The sequence below is a fragment of the Apium graveolens genome, chromosome 5, assembly GCF_009905375.1.
Source record: "Apium graveolens cultivar Ventura chromosome 5, ASM990537v1, whole genome shotgun sequence".
In the NCBI taxonomy this organism is placed as follows: Eukaryota; Viridiplantae; Streptophyta; class Magnoliopsida; order Apiales; family Apiaceae; genus Apium; species Apium graveolens.
Window position 1 is genome coordinate 226228751 of NC_133651.1, and position 13314 is coordinate 226242064.

Genomic DNA, 13314 nt, shown 5'->3' on the forward strand with positions numbered 1-13314 from the left:
ATGCCTTGTATTTAATCGTGACATTGCAGGGTAGAAGGAATTAATTGTACGGTAACTACTCACTGAATAGGTTCTTGGTATTCTAAGCAGTGAATTCGTATTATCCGGATAGTCGCGAAATGCTGAGAAGTATCCCTCACGATGTAGAATAAATATGATTAATTAATTAATCATATTTAATGAATTAGAGAATTTATATAAATAATGATAAAATAGTTTTATTATTATTTATTTCTACTACTGGCTTAATATTGAACCTACTGGGTCACACCATAAAAGAGAATGATTTAATGGTGGAGGAATTAATTAATAATGGCTGATAATTATTTATTTATGAAATAAATAATTAATTGGCAAATTTAATAATTGATTAAATGAGATTTAATTGATTATAAATTAAGAAAAGGTTCTTAATATTATTAATTAAGAATTTAATTTTTGGAAATTAAATCAAGTGAGAGAATTATTTCTAAAGAGTTTAGAAAAAGGATTAATAATTAAAAGGTGTTTTAATTATTAGTGAGAATAATAAAGGGTTAATAATAATAATATTTTATGGGAAAATTTTCAGCTGAAAATTTTGCCTATAAATATACTAGTATAAACCCTATTTTTGCCTCAACCAAAAAGATTTACAAAACCCTAATTCTCTCCATCTCCTCCTCCTTCATTACATCGTTTTCTTGGTGGATACCGGTGGAGTGCTTCACACTTGATGAGCAGCTGCTAAGGATCTCCGTTCATCATTTTTGGATCACCATTAAAGACCTCCATCTTTCCATTAACGTAAATCTTCTTAAGGTAAACATACTGAACTACGAATTAAATATTATATTTTGCATGGATCCTGCGGAGGGTTTCGGTTTTTTAAGATTTAAATTTACGTTTTTCGCTGCATTTATGTGCTAAAAACCCTTCAAAGACAAGCATGGGTAATGAGCACACACAGGCTAAGAGTGCAGTACCTCCTGTCTCTAAGTCTAACATCTCTGATAAGACTAGCACTGAGAAGGAGTCAGTCAAAGTGAAAGCTAAGTCTGTCAAGGTTTCATTTTTTGATCCTGTTTCTACCCCTAAACCTTTAGGACCCAAGAAATCTTGGGTACCAAAGTCTTCTTAATCAATCTGTGTTTGCAGGGTAAGGTAAAAAAGGAAAAGATCATGTGGATTCTGGACAATGGGTGTTCCAGGCACATGACAGGAGAAAAGTCCCTACTCACAGGAGTGGTTGAGAAAGTTGGCCCTATAGTTACCTTTGGAGATGACAACAAAGGATTTACTAAGGGATATGGCAATTTGGAAATCGGAAATGTCATCATTGAAAATATCTCTCTTGTGGAAGGATTGAAGCATAATCTTCTGAGCATAAGTCAGTTTTCTGACAAGGGATACAATGTTGATTTCAGATCAGAAAGATGTTTGATCTCTCACAGGAAAGATGAGGAGCTTGCTTTACAGGGAGTAAGGAAAGGTAATCTGTACGTAGTTGACTTGAAGTCTACTTGTGATGGAGTAATCAGATGTTTCTACAACAAAACTTCATCAGAACAAAGTTGGTTATGGCACAAGAAGCTCTCGCACTTGAACTTCTAGACAATGAACTCTCTGGTCAAGAGAGAATTAGTGAGAGGCCTACCACAGATGGAATTCTGTCAAGAAGGACTCTGTGAAGCATGTGAAAAGGGGAAATCAAAGAAAGCATCTCACAGAAGCAAGGAAATGACAAGCATAACTGAACCTCTTCAGTTGATTCACATGGATTTATTTGGTCCAGTGAATGTGTTGTCACTATCAAGGAAAAGATTAGTGAGGGTTGATGACTTCTCCAAATACACATGGGTGTTGTTCTTACAATCCAAGGATGAAGCACCTCAGCTGATAGTGGATCATATAAAGAAAATTGAGATGAAAGCAAAATTACCTGTCAGGAAGATCAGATCAGATAATGGGACAGAATTAAAGAATGCATTTCTAAATGAATTTTATACAGAGAAAGGTATTTCGAGATAGTATTCAGCTTCAAGAATTCCATAACAAAACAGGGTAGTAGAAAGGAAGAATCGTACCTTGGTTGAAACAGCAAGGACTATGCTAAGTGAATCAAGACTTCCTACTTACATCTGGGCTGAAGCTGTCAACATATCGTGTTACACTCAAAATTGTACCCTGATTAATAAAGATCATGACAAGACTCCTTATGAGATAATGGCTGACAAGAAACCAACACTAAAATACTTTCATGTATTTGGTGCTAAATACTTTATGCTGAAGGAAGGAAATGAGCATCTATGAAATTTTGATGCTAAGGCAGAAGAAGGCATATTTCTTGGCTATTCTCTGGAATCTAAAGCTTACAGGGTTTATATGATTACTGATCAGAAGGTTATTGAAAGCCTTAATGTAACATTCGACGACACCAAGTTGGCAAGCCTGCAAAGAGAAAAGGATTTTGAAAATCTATCAGATGATCCTTTGGAGATAATAGAACCTGAGATTGCTAGAAATACATTTACAATATATGGAAATGCTGATTCAGGATCAAGTGGTGGTAATGGTGGAAACAATGATTATGATAATCATACAAGAACACCTTCAAGAACCACTATACCAAGATCAGAATCATCCAGTCATGGTGATAGGAACTCTGGGGAGCAGAAAGAGGATCTACAGTTCACACTCAACATCAGACTGAATAAGGGGAAACATCAAGATCTTATCTGCCTCGTCAAAGAGTTTGGAACAGAGACCATCCCTTTGAGTTAATCATTGGTGATCCTGACACAGGATTAAGAACTAGACATGCCACTCAGAATGAATGTCACTTTTCAGGGTTTCTTTCAGAAATGGAACCTAAGAAAGTGGATGAGGCATTGGAAGATCCAGATTGGGTTATTGCTATGCAAGAAGAACTCAATCAGTTTGAGAGGCAGAAGGTATGGAAGCTGGTACCCCGACCAAAGGACAAGTCAGTGATAGGCACTAAATGGGTATTCAGTAACAAGCTAGATGAAGATGGCATTATAACGAGAAACAAGGCCAGAATGGTAGCTAAAGGTTACTCTCAAGAAGAGGGTATAGATTATGATGAAACCTATGCACCAGTGGCTAGACTTGAGGCAATCAGGATGTTTCTGGCATTCGCAGCACATTCAGAATTCAAAGTTAATCAAATGGATGTGAAGAGTGCATTCCTGAATGGGGAGCTAGAAGAAGTGTATGTAGAACAACCTCCAGGTTTTGAAGATCCAAATCTGGCTGAATTTGTATACTTCCTATTCAAAGCTCTCTATGGTCTTAAGCAAGCACCAAGGACATGGTATGACACTCTCTCTGAGTTTTTACTTGAAAATGGTTTTACTAGAGGTGTCATAGATAAAACTATGTTTCATAAAATGCATAAATCTGATATGATATTAGTTAAAGTATATATTGACGATATTATATTTGGTTCTACTAATGATGATCTTTGCAAGAGATTCTCTAAGCTAATGCATAGTAAGTACGTGATGAGCATGATGGGAGAGTTGAAATACTTTCTTGGATTACAAGTGAGTCAAAGGAAAGATGGTATATTCATTTGTCAATCCAAGTATATCAGAGAACTTCTCAAGAAGTATAATCTGGAAGATTCAACTCCAGCAAAGTCTCCCATGTCAACAACCTTAAAGCTTGATCATGACAAAACTGTTAAGAAAGTTGACATCACAAGCTACAGAGTATGATAGGCTCATTACTTTATCTCACAGCAAGTAGACCAGATATTATGTTTGCAACATGCTTATGTGCTAGATTTCAAGCTGAACCAAAAGAGTCTCATCTTATAGTTATCAAAAGGATATTTAGGTACCTTAAGGGAACTCCAAATCTTGGAATTGGGTACCCTAAAGGTACATGTTTTGACTTTGTTGGCTATACAGATTCAGATTTTGCAGGTTGTAAGATTGACCGGAAAAGTACATAAGAAAGCTGTCAGTTTCTTGGGAGAAGATTGGTATCCTGGCATAGCAAGAAGCAGAACTTAGTATCCACATCAACTGCTGAAGCTGAATACATAGATGCTGGGAGTTATTATGCTCAAATCTTGTGGATGAGGAACCAACTCTGGGATTATGGTCTGTTGGTATCGAAGATTCCAATATTTTGTGACAACACAAGTGCAATAGCAATCTCAAAAAACCCAGTTCAACACTCGAGAACAAAGCACATTGATATCAGGTATCACTTTATCAGAGAGCATGTCACAAATGGCACTATGGAGTTACATTTTATACCCACAGAGGATCAAATTGCAGACATCTTCAGAAAACCACTTGATGAAAACACTTTCATTAAGTTGGTTAGTTAGCTTGGGATGTTAAATCTTTCTAATTAATTTTAGAAGTCAGAAACTGCAATTTGTCTTGGTGAAATTCACTTGTTATTTAATTTCAATCCATTAATTATTTCTCGTAATTCAACCATTTATGTGCTTGCATCAAATATATATATATATATATATATATATATATATGTTGTAGCACATTCATATTGATAAATCTATATAATTTAATTTCAATGGACTTTAAATAATTAATATTTAAAGGGGTTCATTGAAATTAATATTAAAATTTGCAACATAATGATTCTTCACAAAAATATAGTGTTATCAATGTAATGATAATATTTGTATAAATAGTGAAATATAATTGTGATTTATTATTTTTCAACAGTCTTTTTAATGTACAATATTTAAAAGATGTTAAAAATATAATAACACCAGCAGCATAGAGGGTGTTAGTCGCAATATAGGGGTTTCAAACTTAGAAATTTCTAAGTTACTCTACTATGGTCGCCACAGAGAGTTTGACTTAGAAAATTTCCATGTTACTCTACTGTGCTCGCCACAGAGAGTTTAGGCTTAGAATTTTTCTAAGTAGAACTCCACTGTGTCGCCACAGAGAGTTGGACTTTAAATTTTTTCTAAGTAAAATTCCACTGTGTCGCCACAGAGGGTTTCCACTTAGAAACAAACTAAGTCTATCTCTCCTGTGGTCGCCACAAAGAGCTTACAATGCTCCGTGGTCGCCACAGGAGTACCTAGTCGCCACACAAATAAAACTTTGTGATTTTTTTGTTGTTTCCCTCTCAGTGTGAGTATATATATACACGACTTCATCGATTTTCAGCATATATACACACAACACAGTCGCAAGTGAGGAAGAAGAAATTTTACTGTGATCAAATCTGTAAAAAACTCTGCCAAAATTTATAATATTTGGAGATTCTGAAAGCCCAGAGAATAAGGATTAATTTGAGACCATTTTCAACAAATTCCACCGGGTGTTTGTAGAGATCGAATTACCATTGTTTTTGTGATTAAGGCTTTGTTTGGCTAAACATAAAATTGTTCATTGGATTGATTTCTTGTTAATTTCTTCTTAAGGCCTCGTTTGGTTAATACTTTTAAAAAGTGTGTTCAAAATATTTTGGTCTATTTGATCTATCTTATAATTCGAAGGGCACAAATTTATTTGTTTTAAATCCAAATTTTATTCTCATCTTTAATTAAATGGCGAATAATATTCAGATTCCAAAAAAAAATTTTATTTCAATTATTGAACGTGATCCAGTTAAAATGACACATTTTGAGACATGGATCCATTTTCTAAATGAACATTCCATTGTGCGCTTCACATTAACTATTAATGTGAAATTAAATGTTCAGCTTCTCAGGCATGTGCGTAGAACAACTACAAACTCCTCTGATGTGAACAACTGGCTTTTTCCTTTGTTATTGGTGATGATACCATTAGAATCATAGAAGACGATTTAAATGAACATCTTCAGCTACCTCGTGATAATTTTGATGCCATTCCAGAAGACTGGGAATTACTCAGCTTCTTCAGAGGAATAAGAACCACATAGACAGGGAATGATGATTTTCCTAAACACTTCAACAAAAGTCATCTTCCAAAAGAATGGAATCTATTTTTCAATATATTATCTCACTGCTTGGCTCTCAAGACTGGTGGATTCCATGGACTGACTAATTTCAATCAAATTGTTGGGGTTGCTGTCGCAAATAATCTTCGCATCAACTTTAGGCATTTATTCATGAAGCACATTTTGGAGAACCAATCTCAGCATCAAAACTTTATCTTCTACACAAGGTTTCTTCAGATTGTGCTCAATGGAAAAATGTCAGAAGCACAAAAGGCATCAACTCACAGTGACATCTTGGAAGATTCTCCTATCTTGTCCCCGTTGATAGTGACTAAATTGTACATGAAAGGAAACTATTCAAATGCAAATGCTGCTTTCCTAGCAGAGCACATGACAGATGTCTTTGCTACCATCAATGCTCAATATGAAGATGAAGACGATGAAGGTGAACCTCAAGCTCAAAATGTACCACAGGAAAACATTGCTCATACAGCTGAAGAGAATGTGAATGAAGAAGCAGATCAACCTGAGCCGGAAAATGGTGATCAAGCAGAGGATGAAGTTGAACCAGAACAAGAAGCAGAACCTGAAAATTCTCCACAACCTCAACCTGAAGCTACTAGATAACTTCCTCAAGCTGCTGAGTCTACTCACTCTAATACATCTATCTATAGACCAGCTTTCTCAAGTATGGGTACATCTGCTATGAGTAATACTTATGAAGCATGCTCTGATTTTATTAGTATAGATCAATTACATCTTGACCCACATCACACACAGCTACTCATTGAACAAGTAGATAGGAGAGGGAGTGAATTTGACATACCACAAATTCATAACCACCATCTAGAGCCCAATCAAACACCTTCAACTTTCTTAGCCCAAACCCTGGAGTATAAGGACCCTATGCATATAGAGGGAGAAACTGCACTAGATGCAGCAAATAAGGAAGGTACTTTGAGAGAACCACAGCTCTGTCTCCTTTGAAGCAAAGAAGTAAATTTCCCGAGACCATTGTAAACCTCCAGGTATCTTCTCAAAAGGATTCTCTGGCTAAAAAGGAAACTAAACAATTACTAGATCTATCTTCTCAACAAGGTAGATCTATTGAAATTCGCCCGTCGGCCAAGACATCCTGTAATGAGTCAAACACATTATCCGATATCCAAGCTCTTGAAGCATTAAATAAGTCAAATATAAGAGATCTCTTTGGTGAGGAAGTATTGACGGAAACAGGGCATTCAACCATTTTACGGTTAGAATATCCTGTTCAAGGTCCTTCAATGGATCAACTGCCTTCACAGGTGTTAGGAGAGAGTGTTGTAATTGCTGCCAAATCTAGCACATCACTTACCTCCCCAGGACTGATAACCCTGGATGCATATGTGGATAGTGGATCTGACGTAGGCGCGGATCGGTAACCCATTGGCGATGAACTAGATTTAACTGGTGAGCCAAAGGGGAATGTATCTTCACAGATACAAGGGGAAGCTGGGGATCAGATGCCAAATATGACGGCCCCAGTGCTCCTCCCAGAGATTCTAACTATGGATGAGTCATCTCATAATGACAGGCAACTTGTCTCAGACAAGGATCGGGAATTGCAAACTCCCATTGCACCACTGCTGACCTCCTTAAGGATGGCTCCAGTGTCTTCTGTAGGTACACTTGGAACTCGGAGCTTTGAGCGGAGTGAACATGTGAGCACGAGTGACACACATAACCCCAAACCGAGTGCTAGAGTGCTGAGCGATACACTGCGAGAAGCCTGTGAGACACCTACCATCCAAAATATAATCATAGATCTATCCAACTATATCACTAAATCCTATCTTGAAGAATAGCTGGCTTTCAAAGATAGTTATCTCAAAGAATGCTGGGTCTTAAAGACCAACATTTCTAGGAAGAATTATCTCTCAGAGATCATCAAATTTCCAGTCTTTCCGATCAACTTGAACATCAACAAGCAGCATTCGCCAGCTTACAGGAATTTGTTGAGCGATCTCTATCTCTCAGATGAGACCGGGATCGGTGCTTGCTTGCTAACTGAGAGCTTTGGCACAGTATTGGCAATTGCTTTTCCTTACTTTTTCTTGTTCTTCTACCCTTTTCTCCCCCTCAGTTAGGTTATCCTTCAGAGCTGTTGTTGATTGAGCATGTAAGGTCGAGACAGGGATCTCAAGAGAAACAGGAAGTTACTTGCCATTGTTGTTGATCTACTTAAAAATGCCTTTCAGACTACTGGAGTTTCCTATGATGAATTTGGAGATGAGTTAAGGGAAGAGCAAAAAGAGAGGATTGATGAAAGGGTGCTCCTCAAGGAAAGATTCTCTAAGGAAAGTGCAACATCTCAGGGGGAGAAATCAGGACATCTGAGCCAAATAATTACAACTCAGAAAAATCTGTTGTCTTAGATAAATGCTCCAAGACCCTTATTTTTCGAAGAGGAACTGGAAGAAGGAGAAATAGATGAAAGATGTTCCAGTGGGGTGTGAGCCAAGATTTGAAGAAGTGGCTACGGAAGAGAGAAATATCATTACCGAGGATGAAGAGTTTGAAGATGAAGATGCTTTCTCAGATGACTGTTTATTTTATGGATTGTCAGAGAAAATCAATCGCTCTTATACAGAGATTCAAGAGGAAATGGAAAGATCAAGTGCAATAATTCAGAGAGCCATTCAAAGAAAGGAGAACATGGAAGCGAGAGAAGCATATCTTCGAGCTAACAGGAAAGGAAGCAAATGGGAAGAAATAAAGAAGAAAATGGACAAACTGGAAACATATCACTATTCAGACCCTGGTAACTCTAATCTGCTGAGAACCGTGGAACATTACAAAAAGGAGTATGAAAACATCCATGAGTTCTATGATCAGTTCAATAAAATAATCACTGGAACTACTGTGAACATTCTGAAGAATGGAGGGAAGATCACTATCAATCATAGAAATGGTCTACAGATGAAGGTGTCTATAGTGTGTTGAAGAAGTTGAATATTGTTGAACTATTCATCCTAGCCTAAAAAATCCCATGGTTGAAATCGAATGAGAATGAATATTTCAAAGACAAACTTTGGAGAATGATGATGAATGTATCCACTCAAGCCTTTATGTATCAATTCGTCATCAAAGTAATTGCGGATGAGAAGATGTAAAATATCACTATGTCTGACCAACATCTGAGATCCATTTGATATCTTCAACTCACTTTTCTTGAAAGTCAACTCAGGAGCAAAAGAGCAAAACTGGAGGCACCGGGAGTTAAAAGATCAGAAGTAGACCTTAAAGCTGCTGAAGTTCAATATGCTTACAGACTCAATGACAAAATGATCAGGGATACATAGAAGGATATGAAGAAAGTTGGAAGAGCTTATCATGAGATAGTGTTAATTAATGGAGAGCCAGAAATGAATCTAAAAGATAGTGAACTTATCATCAGCACTCACAGTGAAGGGGAACTAGTCTTTCAGATTAATCAAATGAAGATTAAGATCAATGATTTCAGAACAAGCGCATCAGAATCAATGTATCAATCCTTAATGGACGTCAAGCTCTCCACATGTAAGAAGGATAAAATTGCATTGATCCCAATCATAAGGATATTTGATGAGGTGGAAGAAGAGTCAATTAATGACACCAAGAGAGTACAAGGACATCCTAAAAGGATAACAGTCTTCGTAATGTCCATAAAATCATCACTATTGTTTGATCTTGTTCCCAAATGCACCAAAGTCAAATATCTTGAGATAATGCTTCATGAGCTGAATAATCCACCTCCAGTCAATACACTTGAGATAGAAGCTTGTGATTGTATGCAAGCTAGATTGAATAAGCTGAAAGAGTCTCCTCCAAAACCTTCAGATCCTAAGAACAAAATCTCCAATAGAAAATCTGACCAGCCTCAAGAAGGAGAAGGAAGCAGGAAGCAGAAGAGAACAAAGAAAAAGAAGACATAGAATATATGTTCAGGCTAGAGGAACACTTCTTTGTAATTTATAACTTAAGAAATTTGGAATTGAATATGTAATCCAGAATGTATTTAATATCTTTATCTATTTTGAGTTTTACTTTTTCTTATCATCAGTTGAGTTATCCTTAGGGATTTGCTTGTCGAACTCTAACAATCAAATAGGGGAAGATTGTAAAGCATAATGTAATGTAACATATAATCAAGGATTTATAACTCAACATGAAAACATAAACAGATAAACAATATTAAACTGTGAAGCACAAGAACCCTTCAGATGAAGACAGGATAAACACAAAGAACCAAATGATGCAATTAACTCTTTAAGTCTTCTAACAGATCATGGGAAGAAGTTCATTGTCATGTTCAAGCAGCTATGAAGAATAAGACAATAAAGGACTTTAAGCATCAGTTACATGAATTGATTTCAAGTGTTATAGATCAGGGGTTCAGTGAAAGAAGCAATGGATAAACATCAATATGTATCAGCACAGAAACATAAGACAAATTGAATTAGGATTCTCTCAATGTTAGTTGTTTGTGAACCAAACTAGTGCACCAAACATCAGTATTCAAGAAATAATTTTGATTCAGTTACAGAAGGAAATGTTGATACAATAAAGAATGGTTTGACAGAAGCAAGAATATTCTAAGTCATAACAGTCTTCTACCTGGTCGCCATAGAAGTGTACAGACTATGGTCGCCACAGAATTGGTCGCCATAGAAAATCTCTCTAAGGCACTACAGTGGTTGCTATAGAGATTTTCTAAGGCACCTGGTCGCCATAGACTCTAGTCACCACAGAAGAAGCCTGTGTAGCTACCCAGTCGCCATAGAGCCTTAGCTGATCTCGGAACTTCAAGTGAATCTCTTGGTCGCCATAGAAGTTTACTTGGCCACCACGGAAGATCACTTGGTCACCATAGAAGTTCCCTTGGTCGCCATAGAAGATCCCCTGGTCGCCATAGAACATATGCAGTCATCATAGAGCTCTACAGAGACACTGGTCGCCATAGAAGCTTGCTCAGGTCGCCATAGAAGAGTTGTGTATTCATTGATTTTAATTGTAGCAAATTTAAATAGAATGTGTGGACACAAACATGCCACATGTCCATTGAATTTGGAAGTCTAAAACAGAAGCTGAATGAATGCAATTCATTATCAGTTATCTTCTTCAGCAACATAATTCAGTTTATGAGAGCTCCATTAAAGCCCCTCATTCATTAAGCTTGTAAACATATTGTTATGCTGCTGAATTTATTGTAGCTAATTAATTTATTGATTAGATTGTAGCAACCTCAAGGATTATATTAATAAAAGAATATCTTCCTCGAATTGTTTTGTGTCTAATTTGATTCTGAACTTTTAACGAAGAACTTGTAAACGAATCGAAAAGATTGTAGGTATTGTATTCAACCCCCCTTCTACGATACTTTGGGACTAACAACGGCACTTGTCATAACTGCACCTGACTGGAATGAACCTTTTGAGATGATGTGCGATGTAAGTAACTATAGAGTTGGAGCAGTTCTTGGGCAGAGAAAGAACAACATATTTCATATGGTCTACTACGCTAGTAAGACCTTGAATGGTGCTCAAGTGAATTATACTACTACGGAGAAAGAACTTTTGGCTATTGTCTATGATTTTGAGAAATTTTGATCTTATCTACTTGGTACTAAAATGACAGTTTTTACTCATCACGCTGCAATTCGCTATCTCCTCTCGAAGAAAGACTCGAAGCCTAGATTGATTAGATGGGTTCTTTTACTTCAAGAATTTGAATTAGAGATCAGGGACATAAAGGGGGTTGAAAACCAAGTAGCTAATCATCTATCTCGATTAGAAAACCCTAATGCTACTTCACTGAACAAGACATTGATAAATGAGTCTTTTCCCGATGAATAGCTATTTGGAGTGCAAGAGGAAGAACCGTGGTTTGTAGACATTGTGAACTACCTTGTGAGTAATGTCATACCTCCCGACTAATAATATGCTCAAAGGAAGAAGTTTCTACATGAAGTAAAGTGGTATATGTGGGATGAGCCATTTCTTTTTTGACAAGGAGATGACCAAATCATCAGGAGATATATTCCTTACAGCGAAAGGGGGGGAGCTTGCGAGATTGCCACTCAACGAATTTTGGAGGACACTATGGTGGAGAAAAGACAGCAACTCGTATTCTTCAAGCAGGTTTGTTTTGGCCAACCTTGTTTAAAGGTGCTCATCAGTTCATTTTGAAATGTGATTGATGTCAACGTGTGGGTAATATGTCTAAGAGGGATGAGATGCCTCTTAATGTGCTTATCGAGGTTGAAGTCTTTGATTTTTGGGGAATTGACTATATGGGGCCATTTGTCTCATCTTGTAACAATCAGTATATCTTGTTGGCGGTTGATTATGTATCGAAATGGGTTGAAGTTAAGGCGTTTCCAATGAACAATGCGAAGGTGGTGCTTAATTTTCTTCACAAGTAGATATTCAGAAGGTTTGGAACTCCAAGCGTCATAATCAGTGATAAGGGATCGCATTTTTGCAATCGCAAGTCCACTGCTATGATGTAAAGGTATAATCTGAATTATCGCATTGCTACGGCTTATCATCCTCAGATAAATGGTCAAGCTGAGGTGTCTGACAGAGAGATCAAGCACATTTTGGAGAAAGTTGTATGTCCGTTGAGGAAGGATTGGTCTTTGAAGCTTGATGAAGCTGTTTGGGCATATAGAACAGCATACAAGACTCCGTTGGGAATGTCGCCGTTCTAGTTGGTTTATGGTAATGGGTGTCATTTGCTTGTGGAGCTCGAGCATAAGGCATATTGGGCTTTGAAGAAATTGAATCCTGACTTGGATGCAGCTGGAAAGAAGATGATGCTTCAATTGAATGAACTCGATGAGTTTTGACTGCAATCTTACGAGAACAACAAAATATATAAGGAGAAAGTTAAGAGGTGATATTATAGGGGTCTAGTGCTCAAATCATTTGTGCCAGGGCAACAAGTTCTTTTGTTTAACTCTCGTCTCCGTCTTTTTCCTGGAAAGTTGAAGTTTAGGTGGTCAGGGCCCTTCATAATCAAAACCGTTTTTCCACAAGGAGCGGTGGAAATATTTGAGAGTGATCCAGGCCAAGTATTCAAGGTCAATGGTCAGAGGTTGAAGCATTACTATGGTCACACGGTAAACTGCGAGGTCGTTAGTACCGTTTTATTATCCGTTTGATCTCAAGATTCTACGTCAAGCTAACGACGTAAAACAAGCGCTTCTTGGGAGGCAACCCAAGTTTGTTGTACATTAGTAGGTAGAGGAAGCAAGAAGAAAAGAGAAAAACACAAAAAAATTAGAAAAAGAAAAAAATTCAGGGCCAACTTCAGAAGCCAAGCGCGCCCGCGCTGATCTAGCGCGTGGCCGCGCTGTTTTTCCAGAAGGTA